Source organism: Lissotriton vulgaris, chromosome 5 (genome assembly GCF_964263255.1).
Source record: "Lissotriton vulgaris chromosome 5, aLisVul1.2, whole genome shotgun sequence".
Classification (NCBI taxonomy): Eukaryota; Metazoa; Chordata; class Amphibia; order Caudata; family Salamandridae; genus Lissotriton; species Lissotriton vulgaris.
In genome coordinates this window covers 1,831,647,459-1,831,671,211 of record NC_141693.1, presented here as the reverse complement: position 1 = coordinate 1,831,671,211, position 23,753 = coordinate 1,831,647,459, and the positions used below count along the sequence as shown (strand labels likewise).

General features: G+C 47.2%; 1 protein-coding gene across 1 annotated transcript in view; it reads right to left on the bottom strand.

The window, feature by feature from the left end:
• PRR15L (proline rich 15 like) overlaps positions 1-437 on the bottom strand; it is a 68,016-nt gene extending 67,579 nt beyond the window's left edge. Inside the window, exon 1 of the mRNA XM_086924288.1 lies at positions 308-437. The gene's annotated coding sequence lies outside the window, so the exon portion shown is untranslated. The remainder of the gene's footprint in view (positions 1-307) is intronic.
• Positions 438-23,753: the final 23,316 nt, after the last annotated feature.

The window sequence follows — 23,753 nt, the reverse complement described above, 5'->3', positions numbered from 1 at the left end:
GTGCTCGTGCCCGCAGGCTCTCCCTGCTCCCGGAGTGGCACCCAGGGTGACCCGGGGAGTCAGCGCCTAGGAATGCGGGATGGCGTCGGGACACCGCGTCAACTGGGCCAGCGCATTCCCTGCGCCCGAGTCACCCGCCGGCCGGGCCGGTCCTGGGCGCATTCCAGAGCCGGCGCCCTCAAGATGCGGCCGGTCACCTGAGACTGGGGCCATGAAACATTCATGGCTCCTGTAAGGGACCCGGCCCGTGGGCCTGGCAACTGGGCCCGCCGCCCCGGGCACCCCCACTCAGGGCCTCTGGACCTACCTTTCACGGCGCTGCCCTTAGGTCCCGGCCACTCTCCTTTCCCGGGTACTTCGACTTCTGCGCACCTGTCGCACCCACCGACCTGGGCCCTCAGGTAGAGGGGCCCTCAGCGAGGGACGGCCTGCCCCCAGGCTGCCGGGCTGGCTCTGCTGCTCGTCGTGGTCCGTCAGCCGTGCTACCTGTGCGGGAGAAGTCGCCGGCCGGTGTGTGTGCCTCGGAGCAGGTGTATGGGTGTTGTGTACCTGGGCTGCCTCCGCCCCCTGGCACTCGCTCAAGGTTAACCCGAAGCGGGGCCACTCCTGGCTGAGTAAACACCAGCGGAAGTGGTGAATGTCCCGAACCGGAGAAACCTGATCTCAGCGCTGCTGGCCTGCTCCGCTTACCGAGCTCGACTCCCAGCTGCTACCTCTGCGCTGCGCACCGTGTGCTCGTGCGCCATTGAGAGGGCTTAGGAGGAACTTCAGGGCTGCTGAAATTCGGAGTCTTCTTATTCTGGGGTAGGAAGGGAAGAGTTCCAAACGACTTGTCAGAATTCTGTGTTATTATAGGCATTTGGGGTTGAGTTTGGAAAGGCGCATTACAACCCCAATAGCAAGGAAGGACAAGTGGAACATGGGAAATCTGACAACTAGTAAAACGCGACCTCTGCTTTCCGACCCCGTCTGCAGGGGCAGTGACCAGAGAGCGGACCCTGGGTGTCTGTGGCTGGCACAGCTTGGCCCTGGTGCTGTGGGTGCAAGGGCTGGTGGGATGATGTGAGCGTAGCCGAGAATCCAGCTGACGGGGCTCCTGGTGGGTGGTTTTAGACCTGAAGGCAGCGGCGTAGCTTGCAGTTGTGCAGCAGGTGCAGTGGCACCGGGACCAAGAGGCCCTATGGGCCCACTGAACCCTGGTTAGTGCTATATTATGTAATCCAAACAGCACCCAGGGAGCTAATTTCCTTCCTTAACTAAGCCCATTACACACTGGCTACTTACCGCCTGGGCCCCCCCGGGGAATTTGGGAACTGGGGCCTCTCCACAGCCTCCTGGACTCTCCAGGGAAGCTGGGCAGAGCAGTCACGGCCTGGTCACCTCCCGTGAGCCAGGCCGTGACACACAATCATCACACACACAAGAATGAGGAATGTCCAGTCATGGCCATTACTTAGAAACACATCGAATTTTAATAACTACCTTTCTACTGATCTACTCTAGATTAAAAAGCACTTTATTATTTTTGCAGCTGTGGCCAGCGGATTGTTATAGTCAGTATAGTTTCCCGGAGGATCTTTGTTCCGCCTCTCGGTTCTCGTCCGGGGAGTTACCGGGTTCGCGTCTGCGGACCACTTCTCTTCGGAAGCGGTGGTCCAGTGTTGGCACACAGAGTTTCAGGACCCTGGATAGCCCCGGGTCAGGGGACAGGAGCTGTTCATTGGTGGAGCGAAGGAGGGGGTGGGGAGGGTTAGTGACTTATCCTACACTCAGAGCTTTGTCTCATTTATGTGATTATATTTGAGAAAAAATGGGAAAAGTCCAATTACAAGTCTTTCACTGTTACGAAGTGAATACAAGTCCAGGTGTCTTGATTTCTTGAAGTTTGTGTTGGGTTTCCAGGGCGCCATCGGGCTGCGGTATATTGAAGCCCATAAGTTGTGGTCATCTAAGGTTTCAGTGGCTACTGGTACACGAGGCTAGCCACCCACAAGCTCCAGGAGCCAGTAACACGGTGACATCCTGTAAATGTATTCCCCCTGGGCACAGGGTGGACTCAGGAGAAACTGAGCTGACCCTGTCCCAGGTCGCAGAGTCTTTGTCTGTCAGATGGCTTCTGGCAGTGGTGAGTTTTGTGTGCCGAGGCGGTAGCCTCACTGCTCCACATTCATTTTGAGCTTTTTAGTCGCAGTTTCGGTTTCACAAGGTCAGCGCTGTGATGGGTCAGGCTGCCGGAGGTAGGGCTGTTTCTTTGGCCCAGTTTCCAATGATGAGGCTGGGTCAATGGTTTACATTTCCGTCAAGCCTCTTGTGGGTGAAGGGGGTCAGAGCTGGCCCCGCCCCAGCCCCATAGTCAGCGTCCGTATGGTCCAAACTTGGCACACAGAGGGGGCTCTGGTCAGCTTTCGAGCTCAGGATCTCGTGGGCACACGGAGCGCCAGGACCTCGGCCACTGCACACCCGACAGAGTAATGGGACACCCCCCACCCCAAGTGTGACCCCGTATTGCTTCTTATGCCCCAGGGTCACGGACTGTGATGTCCTTATGCTCACACGGATGCTGAAAGCAGGCGCGCGCTCATGGTCTAACAGACACCGATGCAGAGGAGCATTCTGGGTATGTGTGGCCATTGCATTTCTTGTTGATAATGTCTCCCATCCCCCCTTTGACGATGGTAACAACTGATATTGGAGACCACAAAGAACAAACCATAAACAGTTAAAGACAAGAGTCCATATATGTGTATTTGTGTCTGATTTTGTTCTTGTCACACGCAGGTTGATACTGTCATATATCTTTTTTTTTTGCAGTGTTCTAGTGCGAGAAGAACTCGACACGAAGGTATTGGAGGCTTTCGATGAGCGCCAGTTACATTACACAAAGACACAATCATTTTTGATAGGCACGGGAGATAATGTGATTTGCCCAGAATCTCAGGATGTTTGAGCCGATTCCGAGACTCGAACCAGGGTCCCCAGGTCCAACGTCGGCAGCTCTGACCATGTATGATTAAAGCCAACCTCAGGCAGCCAACATATTTTTTCCCATGGATTTTCTAGAGACTCGAGGACGAAAATATAATATTTTTGAACATTTCCGTATGAAACGAAAGCAGGTGCAATAACTTATCCTTGAAAATACTTTACACAATGTTTCACAAGTAGAGAAGGCGCACCATCACGAAGGTAAGAAGATATTTATTTTGATGCAGTGGTGCTCTAGAAACCTGCCTGCAGGGACAAGTCCGAGGACGCCATATTGGTGTGAAAACAAGACACGCCCACCGCGTGTCTGCATGCTAAAATGTAGTCCAGGCAGTCAAGGGACAAGACATCCTGATAGAACATTCTTAATCGAAGGACACGTGTACCACTAGTTAAAGAAGCTTCCGTGTGCACGTGAGAGAGCAACATGACTTATGCATGCACCGGTGCTGTTTAATCTAAAACAGAAGGAAGAGTCGAAGGAACCCTGGCGAGTGTAGCTCCTCGTCAGGAGGTAGGCGCTGCCGAGGAGCGCGCGCTTCTATGGCGATTACTTACAATTCAGAAAGCACGAGCAGCGAGGGCGACGGTAAGATTGACCTTATCTCTTTACCATCGGATGGAAGCGAACACATATCTCTTTACTGACGCATAAATGTGATGTTAATTACAGAGTTCTTTATGGCCTGCTGACGAGGAGGCGATAAAGGCAACTCGAGGAAAGGCGAAGCTGAGAACCACAGGTGAAATCCAGTGGCCAAAGTACTAAAGGCGGGTGTGACACCCGGAGCGCACAGTTGAGGTGCAGTCTTCCTTCGAGGCACAACCACTTCCAGGGGAGGGGTGAGGGGGGGCTGGCATCAATGTTACATCACTGAAGTCGTAGGGATTGTGAAACACCCAAGTCTCAAACAAAGAGCAAGGGTGTGGCACATAGCGTGGCAAATATATTACTAGAGCGTGGAGTGCACTGCCCTTTGCACAGCACATGTACCATCGATAAGAGCGCTTCATTTGCACAGACAAGCAGATTTACTGATAAAACTATATAGCTCACAAAAGATTATGTTTGCGGAAATCAGGTTTCAAGAAATATTTATTATTTGTGTATCACCAATTAAAGGATCTTCATTTTTTGTGATCCTATTAAAAGTTTTGTTTCCATTGCACTTGAGAATTACAAAAAGAATGTGCTTCCTTTGTGCTTTACTAACTGCTGCTATATTGTATTGTATTGTAATTGCATTTGTATAGCTCTTACTACCCCCGACGAGGCGTCAAAGCACTTTTTTCGGCGCGCAGCACGCTACTCCAGGACCCATAGAGGATTAGTGTTGAATTAGTATAGCGAAACATGCAAGTACATTTTAAGTGGTGGAAAGGTTAGTCAGTTATTTGGATTTGGAAGGATAGCTGAAGGATAGAAGAGGAAAAAAGGTTTGTATTTATATAGCGCTTGTTACCCCTGATGGGGTGTTGAAGCACGCTACTCTGGAAACCCATAAACGATTAGTTATTAGTATGGTGAAATATGAAAGTAATTTGAGTGGTGGATATTAGTCAGTTATTTTAGAAGAATAGCGGTGGGATAGAAGGGGAAGAAAGAATTGTATTCATATAGCACCTGTTACCCTTGATGGGTGTTTAAGCGCTTTTCTGGCGAGTAGCACGCTACTCCGGAACCCATAAAGGATTAGTGCTGAAAATTAGTATAGTGAAATATTAAGTAATTTGAGTGGTGGCTATGTAGTTCAGTTATTTGGTTAGAGAAGGGTAGGTGTATAACTCATTTACAGGTATTTACATTTTGTCGTGTGATACATAGTTTGGTTTACACAATCCTCTCACTTCGCAGTCAGAGAAAAGACAGTAAACACCAGTCTCCAAGTTGAAAGGGAAAGCTGAAACTTGTATGAAGAGTAGCCTCATATCTGGCTTCTGTCATTGAAGACCCAACAAATCAAACAAGATATACACAACATGTAAACACATCTTTATTGGCCATTCACCTTCTAAACTTCAGCATGGTTATTTTAGAGGTGCTGCAGCACCTCCTCACCCCTACTTCCAGTGCCTATGCATAAATCCCTACCCTGCAGTTCCCATCTAGGCCTATCCCACTTTGGAGATCCCTGAGACTGTTGCTAGCTTGTTACATTTCCTGGGCTGCCTAGCCCAAGTCATGCTTCCTTTCTTAGGGACACCTCATATTGTAGCCTGCTCTGCGTTATTGTCCACCCCTATTGCAATGCTACCCCCTTAAGCCACTACTACTTCTGACACACTTTGAGTGATTACAGTTCTGCAAACTTCATCCCTCCTAAAAAACAACTGTGCTAGCCATCCTCTTACTGCTCTTCTTGGCCACTCCTTGCCACAGATGTGCCTTCAATGGGTGTGCCTTCGCTGTACGCCACTCTCCTTTAGGCCATGCCATGTATAGCCCGCATCAGCTCAAGTGACATAACGCTTTATGGACACAACCCTCCCACATCCCTCCCCTGCATTTACCTTCATTTTTAGCCAAGACTATGCCTTTGATGACATATTTATGGTCAAGTCCATTCTAGATTTGATGTGAATGGCACTTGCTCCATTCGTGGTCAATATATTGTGTTTTATATTTACTTAAAAGGGATTTGGGTCAGCCTCCTTCGTGCTTTTGTCAGAGCTCGCTCCAGTGTGCTGCTTTGCTGTTTGCGCTCTGACTATAAACATCTTTGCCATTTTGGCTTGGTATTCTGCATATTATAGAATTGTTTTACTGTTCCAAGATGGCTGCCATATTAAGTCAGTCAGTGAGCAGTATAGCAGCACTGAGTCGCACATGCTGACAAAAGCATCAAAAAGTAGATGCTCCAAAAATAAATGACCCTTTTTAGGTCTCGCATCTCAATGCGCATGCGCATTGAGCGGAGCGAGACTATAGGGGCTTTAGGAAGACTTACCTAGACTGGCGATTTGATGCTTTGCCCGTGCGCTTTTAGGTCAATGCACAAGCGCATTGACCTAAAATGCGTGTGCACATCATCAAATCGTCAGCCATCTGTTCCCCAGCAGCTCTTCCCGCTCCGCCCCACAAGATTCCCCCAGCGTGCGCTCTGCCTTAGCCGCACTCCTCCCACTCCTTTGAAGTGAAGCTTAGCTTCACTTCAAAGGCCCCTGCTGCTTCACACTATTCACGGTCCGCTCCGCCCCCTGCTGCGGCGATGTCGCATTTCCCCCCCCCCCCTCCCCACAGCAATGCCCTCCGTCTTGTTATCACAAGTCATCTAAGGTGAAAACATGATGGTCTCAATGTAAAGACTGTTGAACAATATTTTCTTGGTGGGTGAAGTATCCTTTATAGTTGAATTTTAGGACTATTAATATACGTTGACACTTAAGGACCAAAGAACGATGTAAATATCTAAACACTACACGCCCACTATCATAGCTATGTTGCTCCTGGCACCAACCAAGCCTACATTCACAGCTTTGTGAGCTGCATCTAAGCTTTAACTCTCCAAAACCCAAGCAAATTTGGTAGAACAGTGATAACAAGTAAGTGCCTCAGTAGTCTACCTCGGTGTACGATATTACACAATGCAGAAACAGGCTATCTGCAAAAAAAGCTTTCACTTCATTAATACAGTTGATACTTTTAGGTATTTAGTAATGCAAATGCATTTAAAGCTTCTTTGTGCACAAGTGTCTTCGCAAATATGAGAGTATCTTTGTTACTTTGTGTTGTATTCTGCCCTGATTTTACTCCGCTATTGCCGCGACCCCCCTGGCCCCTTACCGCATATAATACAAATTCCAGCACCGCTGCTTAGCGGGTCCGGGCTCCTGGGTTCCTGGGTTCCTGGGTTCCTGGGTTCCTGGGTCACGTGATTTTCGACGTGACGACGACGCCATCTTGGGAAGGCTGGTTCCTTCCTTGCTGGGGGTTGGCGCGCTAGCGCTTGTTACCGCCACTCGCCTACTTAAGGTGAGTTTTGACTCGGGGTCAGCCTGGAGAAGGTGACCACCGCGTTATAGAGCGCTTAGAGCGATATCTTGAATAGCGCTGTGCTGTGGCTCGCGCTTCACATTTTAAAAACCCTTTCTTGTATCTTTGTTACTTTGTGTTGTATTCTGCCCTGATTTTACTCCGCTATTGCCGCGACCCCCCCTGGCCCCTTACCGCATATAATACAAATTCCAGCACCGCTGCTTAGCGGGTCCGGGCTCCTGGATTCCTGGGTTCCTGGGTCACGTGATTTTCGACGTGACGACGACGCCATCTTGGGAAGGCTGGTTCCTTCCTTGCTGGGGGTTAGCGCGCTAGCGCTTGTTACCGCCACTCGCCTACTTATAGCTCGCTTGGAGCGTAGCGGTCTAGCGTAGCGGTCGCGCCTTCGCTACGCCTGAGTCTCACCAGAGTCCTGCCCGTCTGCGCCCGTCAGCGCTAAGGCAGGGCTAGGGCAGGGGACTCTGGCTTCCTCAGGATGATGTCCTCTGAGGACCTGCGATTACTACGACACCAGGTATGTGACAGCTGCCATGGTTCCTTGGATCCTCTAAGTGGACCTTTTCAGTGCCCCACTTGTTCTTTTAAACTCCCTATGCCCCTGCTTATTAAGAGTCTCCAGCCGAGGCCCCCAGCTGACAATCATCCTGACAACACCGCAAGCACAGTTAATCAATCTACTCTTAAAATTATGCATTTGAATGTTAGATCGCTGTCTTGTCACTCCCAAGAAATTTTCTCCCTGATTACCGATGATGATCCGGACATCTTTTTCTTCACGGAAACTTGGCTCCATGATCAGTCCATGGCGGTCATTAATCTAGCCCTTCCTATGGGTTACACTATGCACTCTCTGCCTCGCAAGGCTAGAGGTGGAGGTATTGCAGTTGCGGTAAAAACTTGCTACCCCTGCATTTGGAAACCTATCACCATAGCAGGCTGCGAGAGTGCGTTTTTTAACATCTCAGTGAATTCCCATTTTACATTTACGGGCTTATTAATTTATAGGCCTCCTGGTCCTGATGTCGCTTTTCGTCAAAGCCTCCCGGAGGTGATTTCCTCCTTAGCTTTAAAAACTGCCAACTTTACGATTATTGGCGACCTCAACTTACATATGGATGCCCCACTTTCCAATTCGGTCCAGAGCTTGTTAGCTGACCTCGAAGCGTTCCAACTGATCCAAATGGTACGATCACCAACTCATACAGGCGGCCATCTATTAGATCCCGTCTTGACGAATCTCGCTACGAATATTTCAGCGCTCCATCCTAGACCTATGGCCTGGACTGACCACCATCTGATTGAAATCCGTATCATCACTACCTTTTCCCCTTCTAAAAACAACCCCTCAGCCAGTTTTAGACGCCCCTGGAGAAACTTAAATTTAGAGCATTTTCATCAGCTTCTGATGAAATATCATCCCCTACCCCCCATTGAAGTTTCCCGCGGCTATGACAGCTTCTGTGAGTGGCTAAATCACTCATTAGATATGCTTATTCCAGCTAAGTGGAGTAAGACTAGATCTAGTCCTTCCAGTCCCTGGTATGATGAATCTCTTAAAAAACTCAAAGTCTCTTGCAAAAAGGCAGAACGCGCGTGGCGTAAAACTTATGATACTGACCTCAAGGCGGCCTATAGGGCTTGCACTAGAGTGTATCATCGGGCCATTTGCGCGGCCAGGGCTGCTTTCTACTCTCAGGAGATAAAGAACAGCACAAACCCCACCAAGGTCATCTTCAGGGTGTGTAAGGACCTCACTAGCAAAAGGATTGACACTGCTGCTCTCCAACCGTCTATGACACACTGTGAGGATTTAGCCTCGTTTTTTGTCGAAAAGGTGGAGGCTATCTACAGGTCATTCTCTCAGATTCCCATCACGGAGATTAGCTCTCCATTATTGGTTCATAAACCTTTATTGACTATACCTAGTCCGACTCTAGATGAATTTCTAGCCTTGACGACTAAAGTCAAATCCGGCTCCCCGGACGACCCCATGAGGCCTATTCAATTCCGTGAACTTGCTGAATGCTGCTATCCTGCTTTGCATGATCTTATTAATCTGTCCTTCAGTACGGGCAGTGTTCCCAAGGCTTGGAAACAGGCGACGGTTATTCCCATTCTTAAAAAACCCGCCCTTGATCCTACCAAGCCTGAACACTATCGACCCTTCTCCCTTCTCCCCTGGCCAGCCAAACTAGCAGAAGCACATGCTAATGCTATTCTATCATCTCACCTGCAGGAAGCGAATATACTGGATAATTCCCAAAATGGGTTCCGTGTAGGTCATAGCACCGAAACTGCTCTTTTGGCTGTGGTGGAGCACATCAGGAATCTGTTGGACCTGGGTCAGACGGCGGCACTGATCCTTTTAGATCTCAGTGCCGCCTTCGACACGGTGTCTCACCAGATTCTTTTACATCGCCTGATGGAGGCAGGAGTTGGAGAGGTGGCACTCGAGTGGTTCCGCTCCTTTCTTAAGGATCGAGCCTTCAAGGTTTCCAGACCTCCTTTTGTCTCTGCTTCCCGCCCTATACTTTAGGGTGTTCCCCAAGGATCGGCCCTTAGCCCTACCTTGTTTAACTTATATGTTCAGCCATTAGCGGAGGTAGCCCACAGTTTTGGTCTCTCCTTGGTGTCATACGCCGATGACACGCAGCTGGCGGTGGCACTCAACGGCGACTCCAACATGGATGCCCCCACCTTTCAGTCAGCTTTAAAAGCTGTGGCAGGCTGGATGGCGAACAATCGACTGCAACTTAATGCCTCTAAGACCGAGGTCATTATTTTTGGTAGGGAAAGTGGATTATGGGGAGATCAATGGTGGCCTTCTGAGTTAGGCCCCGTTCCTTCCCCCGGGACTGAGGTCAGAAATCTCGGGGTGTGGTTCGATGACAAGCTTTCTTTCACCTCGCACACTAAATGTGTGGCTGGCACCTGTTTTGGCACTCTGCAGTGTCTTCGTCCAATTTTTAAGTTTTTTGATGCGGAGACCAGACAGATTATAGTCCAAGCCCTGGTTCTCACCAGGCTGGATTATGCTAGTTCTCTGTTCTTGGGTCTAAATCAGGTTGAGCTATCCCGCCTTCAGAGGGTTCAGAACGCGGCGGCTAGGATGCTTGTCGGCCTCCCGAAGTTTGTCTCGGTCCGTCAGACTATTCAGGATCTCCATTGGCTGCCGGTGGGGCAGAGAATTAAGTTTAAAGCTCTTTGCTTAACTTTTAAAATTCTCAAATTAGCCTCCCCTCCTATTCTTGCACAGACTATTTTGCACTATGTCCCTGCCAGAGCTCTTCGCTCCGCCGGATCTAATCTTGCTATTGTGCCACGTTTTAAAAAATCCAGGATCGGCGGACGCTCTTTCTCAGTGCTGGCGGCAGCCCTTTGGAACTCTCTGCCGGCCCCTCTTCGCTCCATCCCTGACTTGCTCCTGTTTAGGAAGGCACTAAAAACCTTCCTTTTTTCTACAATTTAGGCCTACTTTCTTATCTTCTCTGATGTGTTGTGTTCTCAATTCTCCAAAGCGCTGGGACGCCACTTGGCTGCGGCATCCGTGCGCTATACAAAAATTAAATAACATAACATAACATAACATAACTGATAATTTACTTTTTACACTGGAGGTGGGGCAGAACCAGAAAACAAAATTACACGCATCTGGGACAAAAGGGGGAAAGGAAAATAAACGTTGAAATGTCATTCTAATGAACGTCAACCTTTTCATTTAAGTATGAAGGCCAAAAAATGGGCTAATTACTGGGAGGCTGCACGATCAAAGTCACCTGCTCCACGTAGAGACCAAGAAGAAAATACACTCAATGGCTTAAGAGATTTTTTCTCATTGTAATTGCATGTGCGCAAACCCCAGCCCATCGTTCTACAGGGCGTACCATATTAACTTAAACTACCGACACAAAAGTGACAGCCGCTGTTATAAATGAAGGATTCTTTAATAGACGTCTGCAAGTTCCGAGCAGCAGTCACGAGATTGACAGTGACCGCACATACTTCGCAAAATGCAGTGTTCCCCTATCATTAAAGTATACAATATTTTATGAGATACTGAAGAGGCAACCACGTGTAATATTTTAAATTTGATCAACGCAAGTATGTAATCAAAATAGAAAGAATCCGAGCATAGACTTGAGCAGCCAGTGCCAGGCCTGTCCACACCAATTCGAGGGGTCGGACTGCACATGACCTTCCCCGTCCCCCCACTCCCTTAAACTCGGCCAGCTGCGGTTGCAGGTTTTCCATAACCCCAATGCTAGATTGCGGGGTTACCGGCGAGGATAAGTGGAAAGGGAGAGCAAGAGAAGAGGGATAAGTCTGCGTACTCTGTACACCCATGTCGAATCTTACTTGAGCTGTGTATGTTAAAAAAATATAATAATAAATAAATATATAAATATATTTTTTACAAAGGGTGTTCCAGGCGGTGTGCGGGTTCCTTGTATGCCCAACGGGCCCCGGCTAACATCTTAATGCCCGATGTACACGGAAGGTCTTGCTGTCCAATACGTGTGTCCACATACAAGTCGAGCGAGTAGCCGCTCGTCACACGCCGGTAGGATTAGAGGCAGACAGCTGGGTTTTACCAATGTTTCGCATACCAAGAACGCAGTATAGTCCGATATAAACACCAACCCTACCTCTTTGTTGAGGTCCCCTAATCGGTGCTTACTGTACACAAAAACACACCTCAAGTTCAGATGAAGTGCACTCGTTCCATAAATATTAACCCACATAGGTCCCTCTGTGGTGGCTGACAGACCCCGTTCACACCTCACCTGCGCTGCGATCCCGGCTGCCACTCCGGCTCCACAGCTGCCGAGACAGGGCCCCCCGCCCGTGCACAGCCTCACACCCTCACCCTCCTCACAACCCTCTCTGCCTCATACCCTCACCCTCACACACCCTCACCCCCCTTACCTTCGCACCCTCTCACCATCACCCCCCCTCACCCTCACACATCCTTACCCTCATCCCCTCACCCTCACACACCCTCAGTCACCCTCACACCCTCTAACCCTCACCCTCACCCCCTCACACACCCTCACTCACCCTCACACACCCTCACCCTCACACACCCTCACACACCCTCACCCTCACACCCCCTCACTCACCCTCACCCTCACACCCTCACACACCCACTCACCCTCACACCCCCTCACCCTCACACCCCCTCACCCTCACACCCCGCACCCTCACACCACTCAGTGCTACAGCACATATTGTGTTACAATAGGTGTCACATTTGCGAAAGATAAAACTATTGACATTGTAAATAACAAAGCTATTAATTTCGCTATTTTCAAAACAAGCACATAAATAAAAAATGTGTCCTTTACAATACCAATAGCTCAAACTTTCCTAATGCGAGACCTATTGCATTGCTGTGCTTCTCTCCCCTGCTGCACTCTCCTGCTCTCTAGAGATGTGGCCTAACAACCAGAGCTGCCATCTAAGTCACGTAAATACAAAACATGTTGCATTCCAAATGCTATAGGTGTCACATTCGCGAAAGTTATAACTATTGGCATTGTAAATGACAAAGCTATCAATTTAGCTATTTTAAAAACCAACAAATAAATAAAATATTTGTCATTTACAAGACCAATAGCTCCAACTTTTTTAATGCGAGACCTATTGCATTTCCAATGCTTGTTTTCTGTAGCATCTGTTTTTCAGTTTTTTCTAGGGTTTAGTAAATAGATTTATTACTTCGAGGGTGGGCGCATGCCCAGCATATATGCCATACATACATAAAACCTATTGTGCTAAATATCAGGCAAAATAATGGGATAAATGGATGCAACAGAAACAAGCACTGGCAAAGCCAATTAGTCTCGCCTTGCTTTACAACATTGCTAAAAAACACATTGATAAAGCCAAATATCCCTCACATATGCAAGAGCAATTTGGCTTTGTCAATGTGTGTTTTCTGTAGGGTGTGATGGGGCAAGCAACAGTAGGTGGGATGGGGCAAGCTCCAACTGGTGGTGGGTGTCATGTGGCGAGCAACAACAGTGGAATGGGGACAGGGAGCAGCAAGAACGGTGCAAGCCACAACGGACAAACAATGAAGTGGAAAGCATCAAAGTAGCAGGGGTGAAGAGGGAAGCAACATTAACGGTGTGGGAGGTATGATCCACCCACTGGGAGAGCCCTCCTATATGCTCTCAGGGTTTCCGGTTCCAGCCTTCTAGTCCCGGACAGCACAAATTGGTTGCTGCCGACCAGAGACACATTTCTGCCCTCGTCCTGCTGAGCCAAGCTCGAGCAGGGGAAGGCAGTACAATAGGCATCCTGTCACAGGGAGGTGTTGAGGAAATATAAATTTTATGGTCAAGAAATGTTCCCTAACGTGTACCCCACCGTCTCCATGTACCAGCTTAAAGTGCATGTAACTTCCCTCCTGTGCCAGCTATGAAGACGCAATTACATTTGCGTCCAGCGTTAACATGTCCTCTTTCAGACCCACCCTGAACGGGTTGAATATTCCGTTTCTAAGTATGCCTTGCCAACGTCTTTTAGTGGTGTACTTTACACGTTTTCCAGCCCAGGCGAAGTAGGCCCTGAATTCTGCCATCGAGCCTTTTCCTGCCTTCAGACTCTGAAATGCCTCAGCCTGGGCCGGCCTCTGTACCCGTGACCTCTGCCTTACTCCCTGCGCGGCTCACGGCGCTTAGCTCAGCCTGTTGCCTGCCAAGACTGTATTCAACCTTCGAATTATCTGTTCCGCTCCTCAAAAATACATTCCTGCCTACTAGTTTAAGTAAACATCCTTCCAGCTGCAGAGCAAAGGGCCCGGCCTCACTGTCTCCGTCCGAGTAATTCATAGTCTCTGTTACCATGGTAGGCCCATGCCCCCTCGCATCTCATGCAGACACCGAGACACCGAGACGTTTATACACGCACTCACAGTCAGTATAGAATAGCCTCTGTTCGAGAGACCTTTTCCTTCTAGATAATATGGTTCCCAAACATCAGATATCAGATATGATATAGGTACAAGTTGATCTGACATGCCAGACTTCTGTCTTTTCTGCTAGAGTAAATGTCAAGTCCCCTGCACCCTCCAACTCTACGTCAATCACACGTCATGCAGCTGCGCGCGCATCCAGATCTCAGATTTCTGCTGACATTGCAAGATTCTGCTTTGTATCCACCCCTTTTGTGACAGTTACATGTGACGTTTCTAGCACACTCCTCTATGTTCACGCCTAGTTTACGCCTCCTGATTACGTATTGCTAACACGTGTGTATCCTTATCTTGTTTCTCTCAGCTGTTACGCCTTCTGCATTGACTTCTATTGTGTATTTTAAGTATAAAAGTAATGTAATGTCAATAAAGTATGCTCTATCCCTTCCTGCACCCCAGTGCTGTCAGGAACCCGATATCCGGTACCAGAACCATTCCTTTTTAAGGAATAAAACCCCTAAGAACTCTAACACCACGGACTCTGCATCTTTCTTTCCGATTGAGTTATTTTTGTCTAAGTACTTACCTGCATAGAAATTAGGACGGTAAATCAAATATTTACCACATTATTTTGGCGCCCGAATAGGGACCCCTCCCCCACCCCACGCGCCGGTTGGTGCGTTGCAGCCTTGGCCCCCTGCCACAGTCGAGACGGACACAACGCGTACCCGCAGGATTTCCTGCATCTCCCTCAGGCCTACGGAGGTGACGGAGACTGCGATCAGCACCCAGACGAGGCGGTGAGGAGTGCGGAGGATCCCGACCAGAGCCTAGCCGAAAGAAGCAAGGTCCGAGGTGTCAAGAGGCCCACCAGTTCCGAAGTATTCACGTATCGAGTCGAGTCGAGTCCAGTCCGGTCCAGTCCAGTCGAGTTTTCCGAGGCCTTCTGTTCCGTGCTTCCCGGTGAGTACCATTGCTGGGGACGCATCTAGACGGGTGCATTATTATGTATCCGGTAAAGACGGGTTTGGGTACACAAACACGGTCTGCACTCTTTTAGACAGTGTATCTGTGCTGTTTAGCAGTACATCTAGCATCCAAGTTCTTGCACTGTTCTCAACAGTGTATCTGTGCTGTTTAGCAGTACATCTAGTATCAAGGGTAGTCATATGTGTTCAAAATGTTTCATGTGATTAATGTCGTGGTATGAGTGACTGTTTTGTGTACATTACCGTGTTTTTGTGTAACTAGCTGTGTTCAGAAGTAAGTAACAAGTATCGAGTATCCAGCACTAAGTAACAAGATGCCGTTTTTCAATAAGTTAAGACAGATAGGAACTAGGAAAGGGATGTTAGAGGAAGAAATTCCTATCCCCCCTAGGGACACTCCTGGAAATTTTATGTACCATAAGCATGGCTTAGATGCCATACTGTACCTAGATTTATGGGCCGATTATACTAAGCACTTAGAAGAAAGACACAGATGGCCCGTTACAGGAACTTGGGATGCCAAGTGCATCCTGAAAGTAGAAGAAGCGCTATGGAAAAAGAAAGCCAGACAATCTCAGAAAGACGCCATAGAATTTTGGCGTAAAGAATCACATAAACGTGCCGAGAAAGCCCTCCGAAAAGAAGACAGACATAGAGAAGAGTCGGATAAAGTCCGAGAAAACGAATTAGTTAATGAAGGGATCCGAGTAAAAGCAGAACAAGTAGACCGCATGCAAAACAATCTTGTAAATGGCATGTACTTAGTGACCGAGGGTTCGCCTGAAGCCACTTCAGAAATACCGAAAGATCTGCCGCCACCATTGGTTCCAACTAAAGTAAATCACAGGACTACAAAGGACATATTCCTTGCTTCCTATCTAGATGATATAGCTCCCGCTTACACCAATCCACCTGCCCAGGTACCGCCTGCTGACGGTGACGGAGGTGGCAACCCACTCCAAGACAATGTCCCGCCCTTACCACAACAAAGTTCACCCGCCCGGAATCCTGTTCCACCTGTTCCTCCACCACTTCCTACACCTAAGATAAATACCCTGAATCCGTTTGGGCCTGACCATGGAAAAACACCAGTTCAGTTACTTACACAGTCCCCACAGACAAGTCATGCTCAAGCCTCCGCCTCTGGAGGTGCGACAGGAGGTTACCAGACCCCGCCACAACAACATAGGTTAAACATAAGGGACATATTAAAGAACCGTACACCCCGAACCTCAAATTTCGACATGCTTAAAGAACCTCTTCCAGTTTGCAGATACGATCCAGTACCCGGTAAAGACGATAGGATGTTATTAGCATCTCTACGCTTACGAAAAGTTACAGATTACTTAGTGTTGTTCCCAGGAATGACTGAACACCTAGATAGAATATACCATTTTATCCAGACTGGGGAAGATCCTGACTGTATTAAAGAGGCCCTGGCTCACCAGAAAGCTGACACTCAAGGTTGTATATTACGCTTCTTCATAAACTTTCTAATAAGAGAACGAGACAGGCCTGGGGTAGACCAGGACGAGATGGATGCATTAAACAAATGGGGCCAGAACATAGCCGAGGGAAAACACGATAAACAGAATTGTATAGCAAGTATGTACAAAAAGATCAGGAAAGAAGTAATAGAGATACACGAAAGAAAGAAACAAGAAAGGGAAGCAGATAACAACCGGCTTGATTCCTCCGAGGAGGACGACCCAGAGGAATCCGAACCACAACATAAAGAAATGATAGCGTACGTGGGTAAGGGAAATTACCTTAGGAAAGGTATTCGCCCAGAAAGCAAGAGAGTTTTTCTTTCCGGCATATCAAAACCGAATTCTTCTGAATATCTGTTTCAAGATACCGATAAAATGCTTCAAGAACGAATGGGGTACCATGTACTCAATTCTATGGATGAACAAGAACTAGCCCGGTCAGCAGTACTATGGGCTGACAATCCTAGCGTATACAATGATGATACCGTAGCACAGACATTTCTGAACCTTTCCCCAGACGAACAGAAATTAGCTGGTATATACATGATTCAGCATCTTCTCACGTTATACAGAAACCAACATTCGGACCCAGGTCCCTTACCTGATACATTAGAAGCACTACTTATGAATAGATGGAGAGGCTTAAGTACCAAGTTGATTCAAATAATTCTAGAGCAACGGCACAGATATAACGCTTTCTTAGGCCCTCAACATGTTTCAGCTCCGCCCCCAGAAAGAAAAATGTTTCATTTGGAGCATTTTGACAGACAGAATCCTTTACGAGAAGTACACCCAGTTATGGGTGCCGATAATACCCTGAAACGCGTGTATGTGTACACACCTTTGACAAAGTTAGAATTATTAGAGATGAAGAAACTAGTACCCTGTCACGATAAAGACCCTGCAGGTTTTCACCGAGAACTTAAGGATATGTTACTCATGGGAGATTACACATATACGGATATTATGAAATTGTTAAAAGTACTGTTGCCCACTGGCATCTATGAGAAACTCAAAGAAAAAGAGTGGGAGGTGGGAGATAAAAAGATTATATGGGCTGAAATAGAAGACGAGGAAAAAATTCGTACTCCAGGGCTAGGCCTTGGGGAAAAAGCTAAAGCATTACCAGGATTGATAGTACAGGTTTTGCCAAGATTATTGACAACTAAAAAGGAAGACTGGGACGCGATCTCAGCCTGTAAACAGAAACACGATGAAGATACTAGTGACTTCTATTCAAGATTCGAGAAATGTTTCATTATTAATAGTGGCCTGAAACCAAGTAGCGAGTCATACCCACACCTTTTTGTAAGTAAATTAGTAGAAAATTCCCTAACACAGGTTAAGAATCGTGTATATAAAGTCGAAAGTACATGGCAAGCAAATACGCCATCCCAGATGTTACAAATGTTACAATATCATCAGAACAGAATTAGAGAAGAACAAGAACATGAACAAAGACGTATGAAAGACACGAAAATGAAAATACTAGTTGCCCAGTCAGTCCCAGCTGACGGTCAGAAAAAGGGTGGGACGCAGACAAATAATTCAGCAGCTCCCGTTAAAGGGACATGCAACTATTGCAAGCAGCGAGGCCACTACGTAAATGAATGTCCAGTCCTGAAACACAATATAGCGACAGGTAAAACTAAGGAAAGACCGCGTCAGCCTAGACAAGACCAGGTCCAGCCACAGACTTCACAGAACACACAGCCTATGCATGCTTCATCACACACCGCCCAGACCGGAGCGGTATCACAGCCACAGCCCATTGCCGCGACTCAGCAAGTTTCACAGCAAATGTACCAGTATGCCCAATCTGATTATCCCGATTATCAGCGATACACATGAAACAGCCTAGAGAGGGAGGTTGGCTTGCCCCTTATCGAGATTCCTGTAGATCAAGAGGGTCCTTACGTACATAGTCAGGTATTGGGAAAAGACAGAAAGTTTTTAATTGACACAGGGGCAAGCCGCACAACAATCAGCCATGATGAAGTCCCAGGGGCACCCCTCTCATGCTCACAGAATGTTTCCCTTGGTTTTTCAGGAAAGCCTATTGTAAATGAAGTATCAGAACCCGTTCCCCTAGCAGTAGGTCCATTATCACGTGTTACAGACTTGTTACTCGCGAAATCATGTCCAGAAAACTTGTTAGGAATAAAGACGCTGAAGGCTCTAGGAGCTGTGATATGTTGTTCTCCCGAAGGAGTTAGACTTTTTCTGCGTGACTTCAAGGGTCACTATGTATTACGAGATTTTGATGTCAGATTGAAAAATGAACCGGAACACCTGTGGGCACAAGGCCCAACCGATGTAGGTTGCATGCACATTACACCATACCGTGTTACACTCAAACCAGGAGTTGTTTTACCCCGAATCAGACAATACAAGTTACCACCCGATGCTGTCGTGGCTTTACTGGAAATCATTGAAGAGCTTATTGCCCAAAGAGTGGTCGTAGAAACCGACTCCAATATCTGTAATTCCCCTATCATTCCGATTCTTAAACGTACTGATCCCAATGCACCGCCAGTATATCGGCTGGTGATTGATTTACGAGAACTGAATAAATGCATTGTTCCACAGTACCCTGTGGTTCCCGACATCTCATCTTTATTGACTGCTATTGATTCAGAAGCGACGTTCTTTACTGTAATTGACCTCAAGAACGCCTTCTTCAGTGTGCCTATCGATCCAGAGAGCCAATATCTCTTCGGATTCAGTTTAAATGGACGAAGTTCCAAATTTTCACGCGCACCTCAAGGATTCACAGAAAGCCCCAGCATCTACAGCCAAGCACTAAAAAGACAACTTGATTGTATCCAAATGCCAGTTAACACTGCCTTATTGCAGTACGTCGATGATCTGCTGATCACCGCACGAAGCGAACCCGAATGTGAACAAGCATCACTGATAGTTTTACATTTTCTGGCCGACAAGGGACACAAGGTGTCTCCTTCAAAGCTACAATTCTGTGTTCAGCAAGTTGTGTACTTGGGTCACTTGCTGTCCAAAGTGGGGAGACAGCTCACTCCTGGCCGCATCCAGTTAATTGTAAATATGCCACAACCCCAGACACAAAAGGTAGTGCGGGCCTTTGTAGGCCTCACCTCGTACTGCAGACAATGGATTCCCCAGTATGCATTTCTAGCTAAACCACTCATTCAGTTGACAACACAGGAGGCAGCGACTTTGACTGCCCTTCCTTGGACTCAGGAACATACACAGGCTTTTAAGGAATTAAAGAAAGCTTTATGTCAAGCACCAGTTTTAGAGACACCATGTTACAGTAAACCTTTTACACTTTTTGTCACAGAACGTGAAGGTACAGCGTTGTCTGTCCTCACACAAGATCAAGCAGGTTCACATAAGCCTTGCGCTTATTTTTCGAGTACATTGGATTCAGTAGCCCAGGCACTCCCTGCGTGCTTAAAGTCAGTTGCAGCGACAGCCCTAGCAATCAGACAAAGCGATTCAATTGTATTAGGACATCCATTGACAGTACAAGTTCCACATTCTGTAGAGGTCCTTCTAAACCGAACCCAGACTCAACACTTGACTATAGCACGATTGACAGGTTATGAATTGACGCTATTCCAGCCACACATAGAAATCAGACGCTGTAGCATCCTAAATCCCGCAACATTGTTACCTTCAATTATAACAGATCCAGCTCCGCATGATTGTATAGAGATCATTAATACAGTAACAAAGCCCCGACGAGACTTAACAGATGTTCCACTGACCAACCCAGACCTGACACTTTATGTGGACGGTTCATGTATGAGAACAAGTACAGGAGAGTTAGTGGCCGCGTACGCAGTAACTACTGAAACCGAAGTCAAAGAAACACATCGTATTAACACACTGTCCGCTCAAGCAGCAGAGCTCATAGCTCTGACCCGAGCCTGTATACTAGCCAAGAACAGAAATGTTAACATATACACTGATTCCCGTTATGCTTTCGGAGTCGTACACGACTTCGGGGTGTTATGGCAAGAACGAGGTTTCTTGACCTCTCATGGTGCCAAGATTCAACACGGTCCCCTCATTCAAGCACTGTTAGAAGCAATACATCTGCCTTCGGGCATATCCATCATGAAGTGTAAAGCACATACTAAAGTTACAGACTCTATTTCCCAGGGTAACGACCTGGCAGACCAAACAGCAAAACATACCGCATTGACTCACACCCAGGCAACTGATGTGACAAAGGCAATAGTACCGACACATTGTATGACTGTTAAGGATCCCACACTAGATGTAATCGATATTCAGACACATGCTACTCTAGACGAAATCAAGAAATGGACTGAACTAGGAGGGATCCAGACAGATCAGGGATGGGTGACGAAGGGAAAATCTACATGGTTTCTCCCCGACTCTATGGTTCAAGTCATAATAAATACCGCACATAGTCCAGCACACCTAGGAGAAAAAGCTATGTTAGACAGTTTACAGAATCTCTGGTACAACAAACATTTACGAGCAGCAGCAAAACAGAAAGTGCGTACTTGCATGATCTGTTGTCAGTTCAATCCAGGTAAAAGCGTCCCTGTAGAGCAAGGTGGATTTCATCCTCCCGATCACCCTTTTGAAGTCCTCCAGATGGATTATATCCAGATGGACAGATATCGAGGATTCAAGTATGTCCTCGTAGTGGTTTGTGCACTTTCCCGTTGGACCGAAGCATATCCAGTCCCAGATTACACTGCTCCGACCACTGCCAGGCAGCTGGTTCGAGAATTCTTCCCACGGTACGGCTTGCCTCGTATCGTATACTCAGATAACGGACAGCCATTCTCGTCCGAGCTCATGAAGCAGGTCTCACTCCTGCTAGGATATCAGTGGAAATTCCACTGCGTCCGACATCCCGAGGCAGCTGGCCTTGTAGAGAGACACAATCAGACACTGAAAACCCGTCTTGCTAAAGTTTGTAAAGAGAAAGGGGTCGACTGGATAGTCGCCCTGCCAGTTGCATTGTTCTATATGAGGATGGTTCCTCATTCGAGATCAGGGCTATCCCCGTATGAGGTGGTCTTCTGCAGGCCACCAAATATGTGGGGGACGCCCATGCCTAAGAAAATAACCGATGTTGATTGTAATATGCTGACAGATTACCTTGCCTCCTTGATGTCTGCACTCCAATCATGTCGTTCACAGGATGCCGCAGCCTTTCCCGACAACACTGATGTAAAGCCACACGATGTCCGTCCAGGTGACACTGTGCTGATCCGCAACTTCGATAGGAGGAGTCCGCTGGAGCCCCGCTGGCAGGAGCCGAAGCTCGTCCTTCTGACCACGAGGACCGCCATCAAGGTTGAGGGCCGAAAGGGGTGGATCCATACGAGTCATATAAAAAAATGCAATGAACTTTTACCAGAAACTGACTCCTCCACCCCCTCAAAGGACTGCCCAGAATCTAGTGACTTTAAAGTTCCCAAGAGAGAGAAAACTCCGCAAGAGGAGTATAAAACGAAATTACGATCTAGTAAGTCAGACAGTTTAATTGTTTAAGTCCTCCCCTAGGTGAATCAGTTAAATTAGTTTCTGACATGTATCCCCTAGATCGAGATAGAGAGAGAGAGAGACAACTCAAGAAACGTGCGTATTGTAAATCACTCCGTAGTCACTGTATAGTGACATTATTGGTTTTGTTTTTTCTAAGCCTTCTGATTATCGCTGCTAGTATATTGCTGCCTGTATATTACCCTATCTTCAAGCATACACAATCTGCTTACAATGTCTCTGCCGAACATTCTTTTAGTGAATTACCCTTACATGAGTTATCTTACAGACTTGCGCTGCGCAACAATACATTCATTAGTATGTTACATCACTCACATCAGACTAACAATGCTACCAACTGTTGGATATGTGGCCGACTCCCTCCCTACCAGAAATACAAGGGAGTTCTGCCTCTTTTTCCGTACCCGTTCACTCACAATGGCTCCTGTGGTGCATGGTTCAGATTAATTAATTCTTTAGATTCTGATATTGCTGTTTTCGAAGGAAATTGGGTTTGGGGAAACCTGAACTTAGTTCTGCTTAACGCCTGCTACCCTGACAAGAAGGGACTTCCCACTAGGACAGGAACTGATCTAGAAAATGAAGTATATGGATTAGGTAATTACACAATTAACCTCATGATTCTTACTGTTGAATCCGAAGCTGCACCAGTTCTCCCTGCTATGTCAGTATTACCAGTCACTGGTGATTTATGTCTCAGATAAAAGGGTTCAGTACACTTAGGTCATAGTAAATGTACTACTGTGGTCGAATTCAGTGATCAGGGCAGGTCTACATTTCGAGCTACTCGTCATTCCTATTTTGTTTGTGGCCATACCGCATACATACGCTTACCTCCAGATTGGGATGGTACCTGTTACATTGCCTTCCTTCTGCCCCCTGTTTTCCTAGCCCCTCCTGATTATCACAGAAATACAAATCTAGTAAACAGTAGACTCAGAAGAGATCTCCCGATTGTCGACTATACTGAAACGGCATGGGAGCAATATACAGACTTTAATAAAGGTTTCTTCCCCTACTTAGGTGCTGTTTTTAATAGTAAACTGATACGCAAATTAACTAGAACCCTCGAAGCAGTAGTGAATGAAACTACTTCCGCTCTAGGCAACTTAACAGAGGAGCAGTCCGCCATGCGGGTTGTTGTTCTTCAGAATCGTCTTGTTATTGACGTCATCTTGGCAGATAGAGGCGGAGCTTGTAAGGTCATCGGGTCAAGTTGCTGTGTTTTCATTCCAGAAAACGCGCCAACTGTGTATAAAGCTATCACACGTCTTCATAAAATTGCAAGTTTGATACATCAGAATCCAGGCACCTGGACTTGGTCCGGTTGGTTCTGGACAACGTTGACTGCTTGGGGATGGAAGATCCTATCCTTCCTAGGCATTGGTCTTCTCATAGTATTCAGTTGTTGCCTATGTCTACAATGTGGGCCAGCGATTTGCGGTCTGTGCGCCACGTCATGTATTCCGCATTCCAGTTTTCATGCAAAACGCGAAAAGGAGAAAGAAGAGCAAATGATGTTACGTGAACAGACTGATCGGTTCATGAGGATCGATATATCATGAAGGGTCCGTAGGGAACAAGGAGGGAATGAGGAAATATAAATTTTATGGTCAAGAAATGTTCCCTAACGTGTACCCCACCGTCTCCATGTACCAGCTTAAAGTGCATGTAACTTCCCTCCTGTGCCAGCTATGAAGACGCAATTACATTTGCGTCCAACGTTAACATGTCCTCTTTCAGACCCACCCTGAACGGTTTGAATATTCCGTTTCTAAGTATGCCTTGCCAACGTCTTTTAGTGGTGTACTTTACACGTTTTCCAGCCCAGGCGAAGTAGG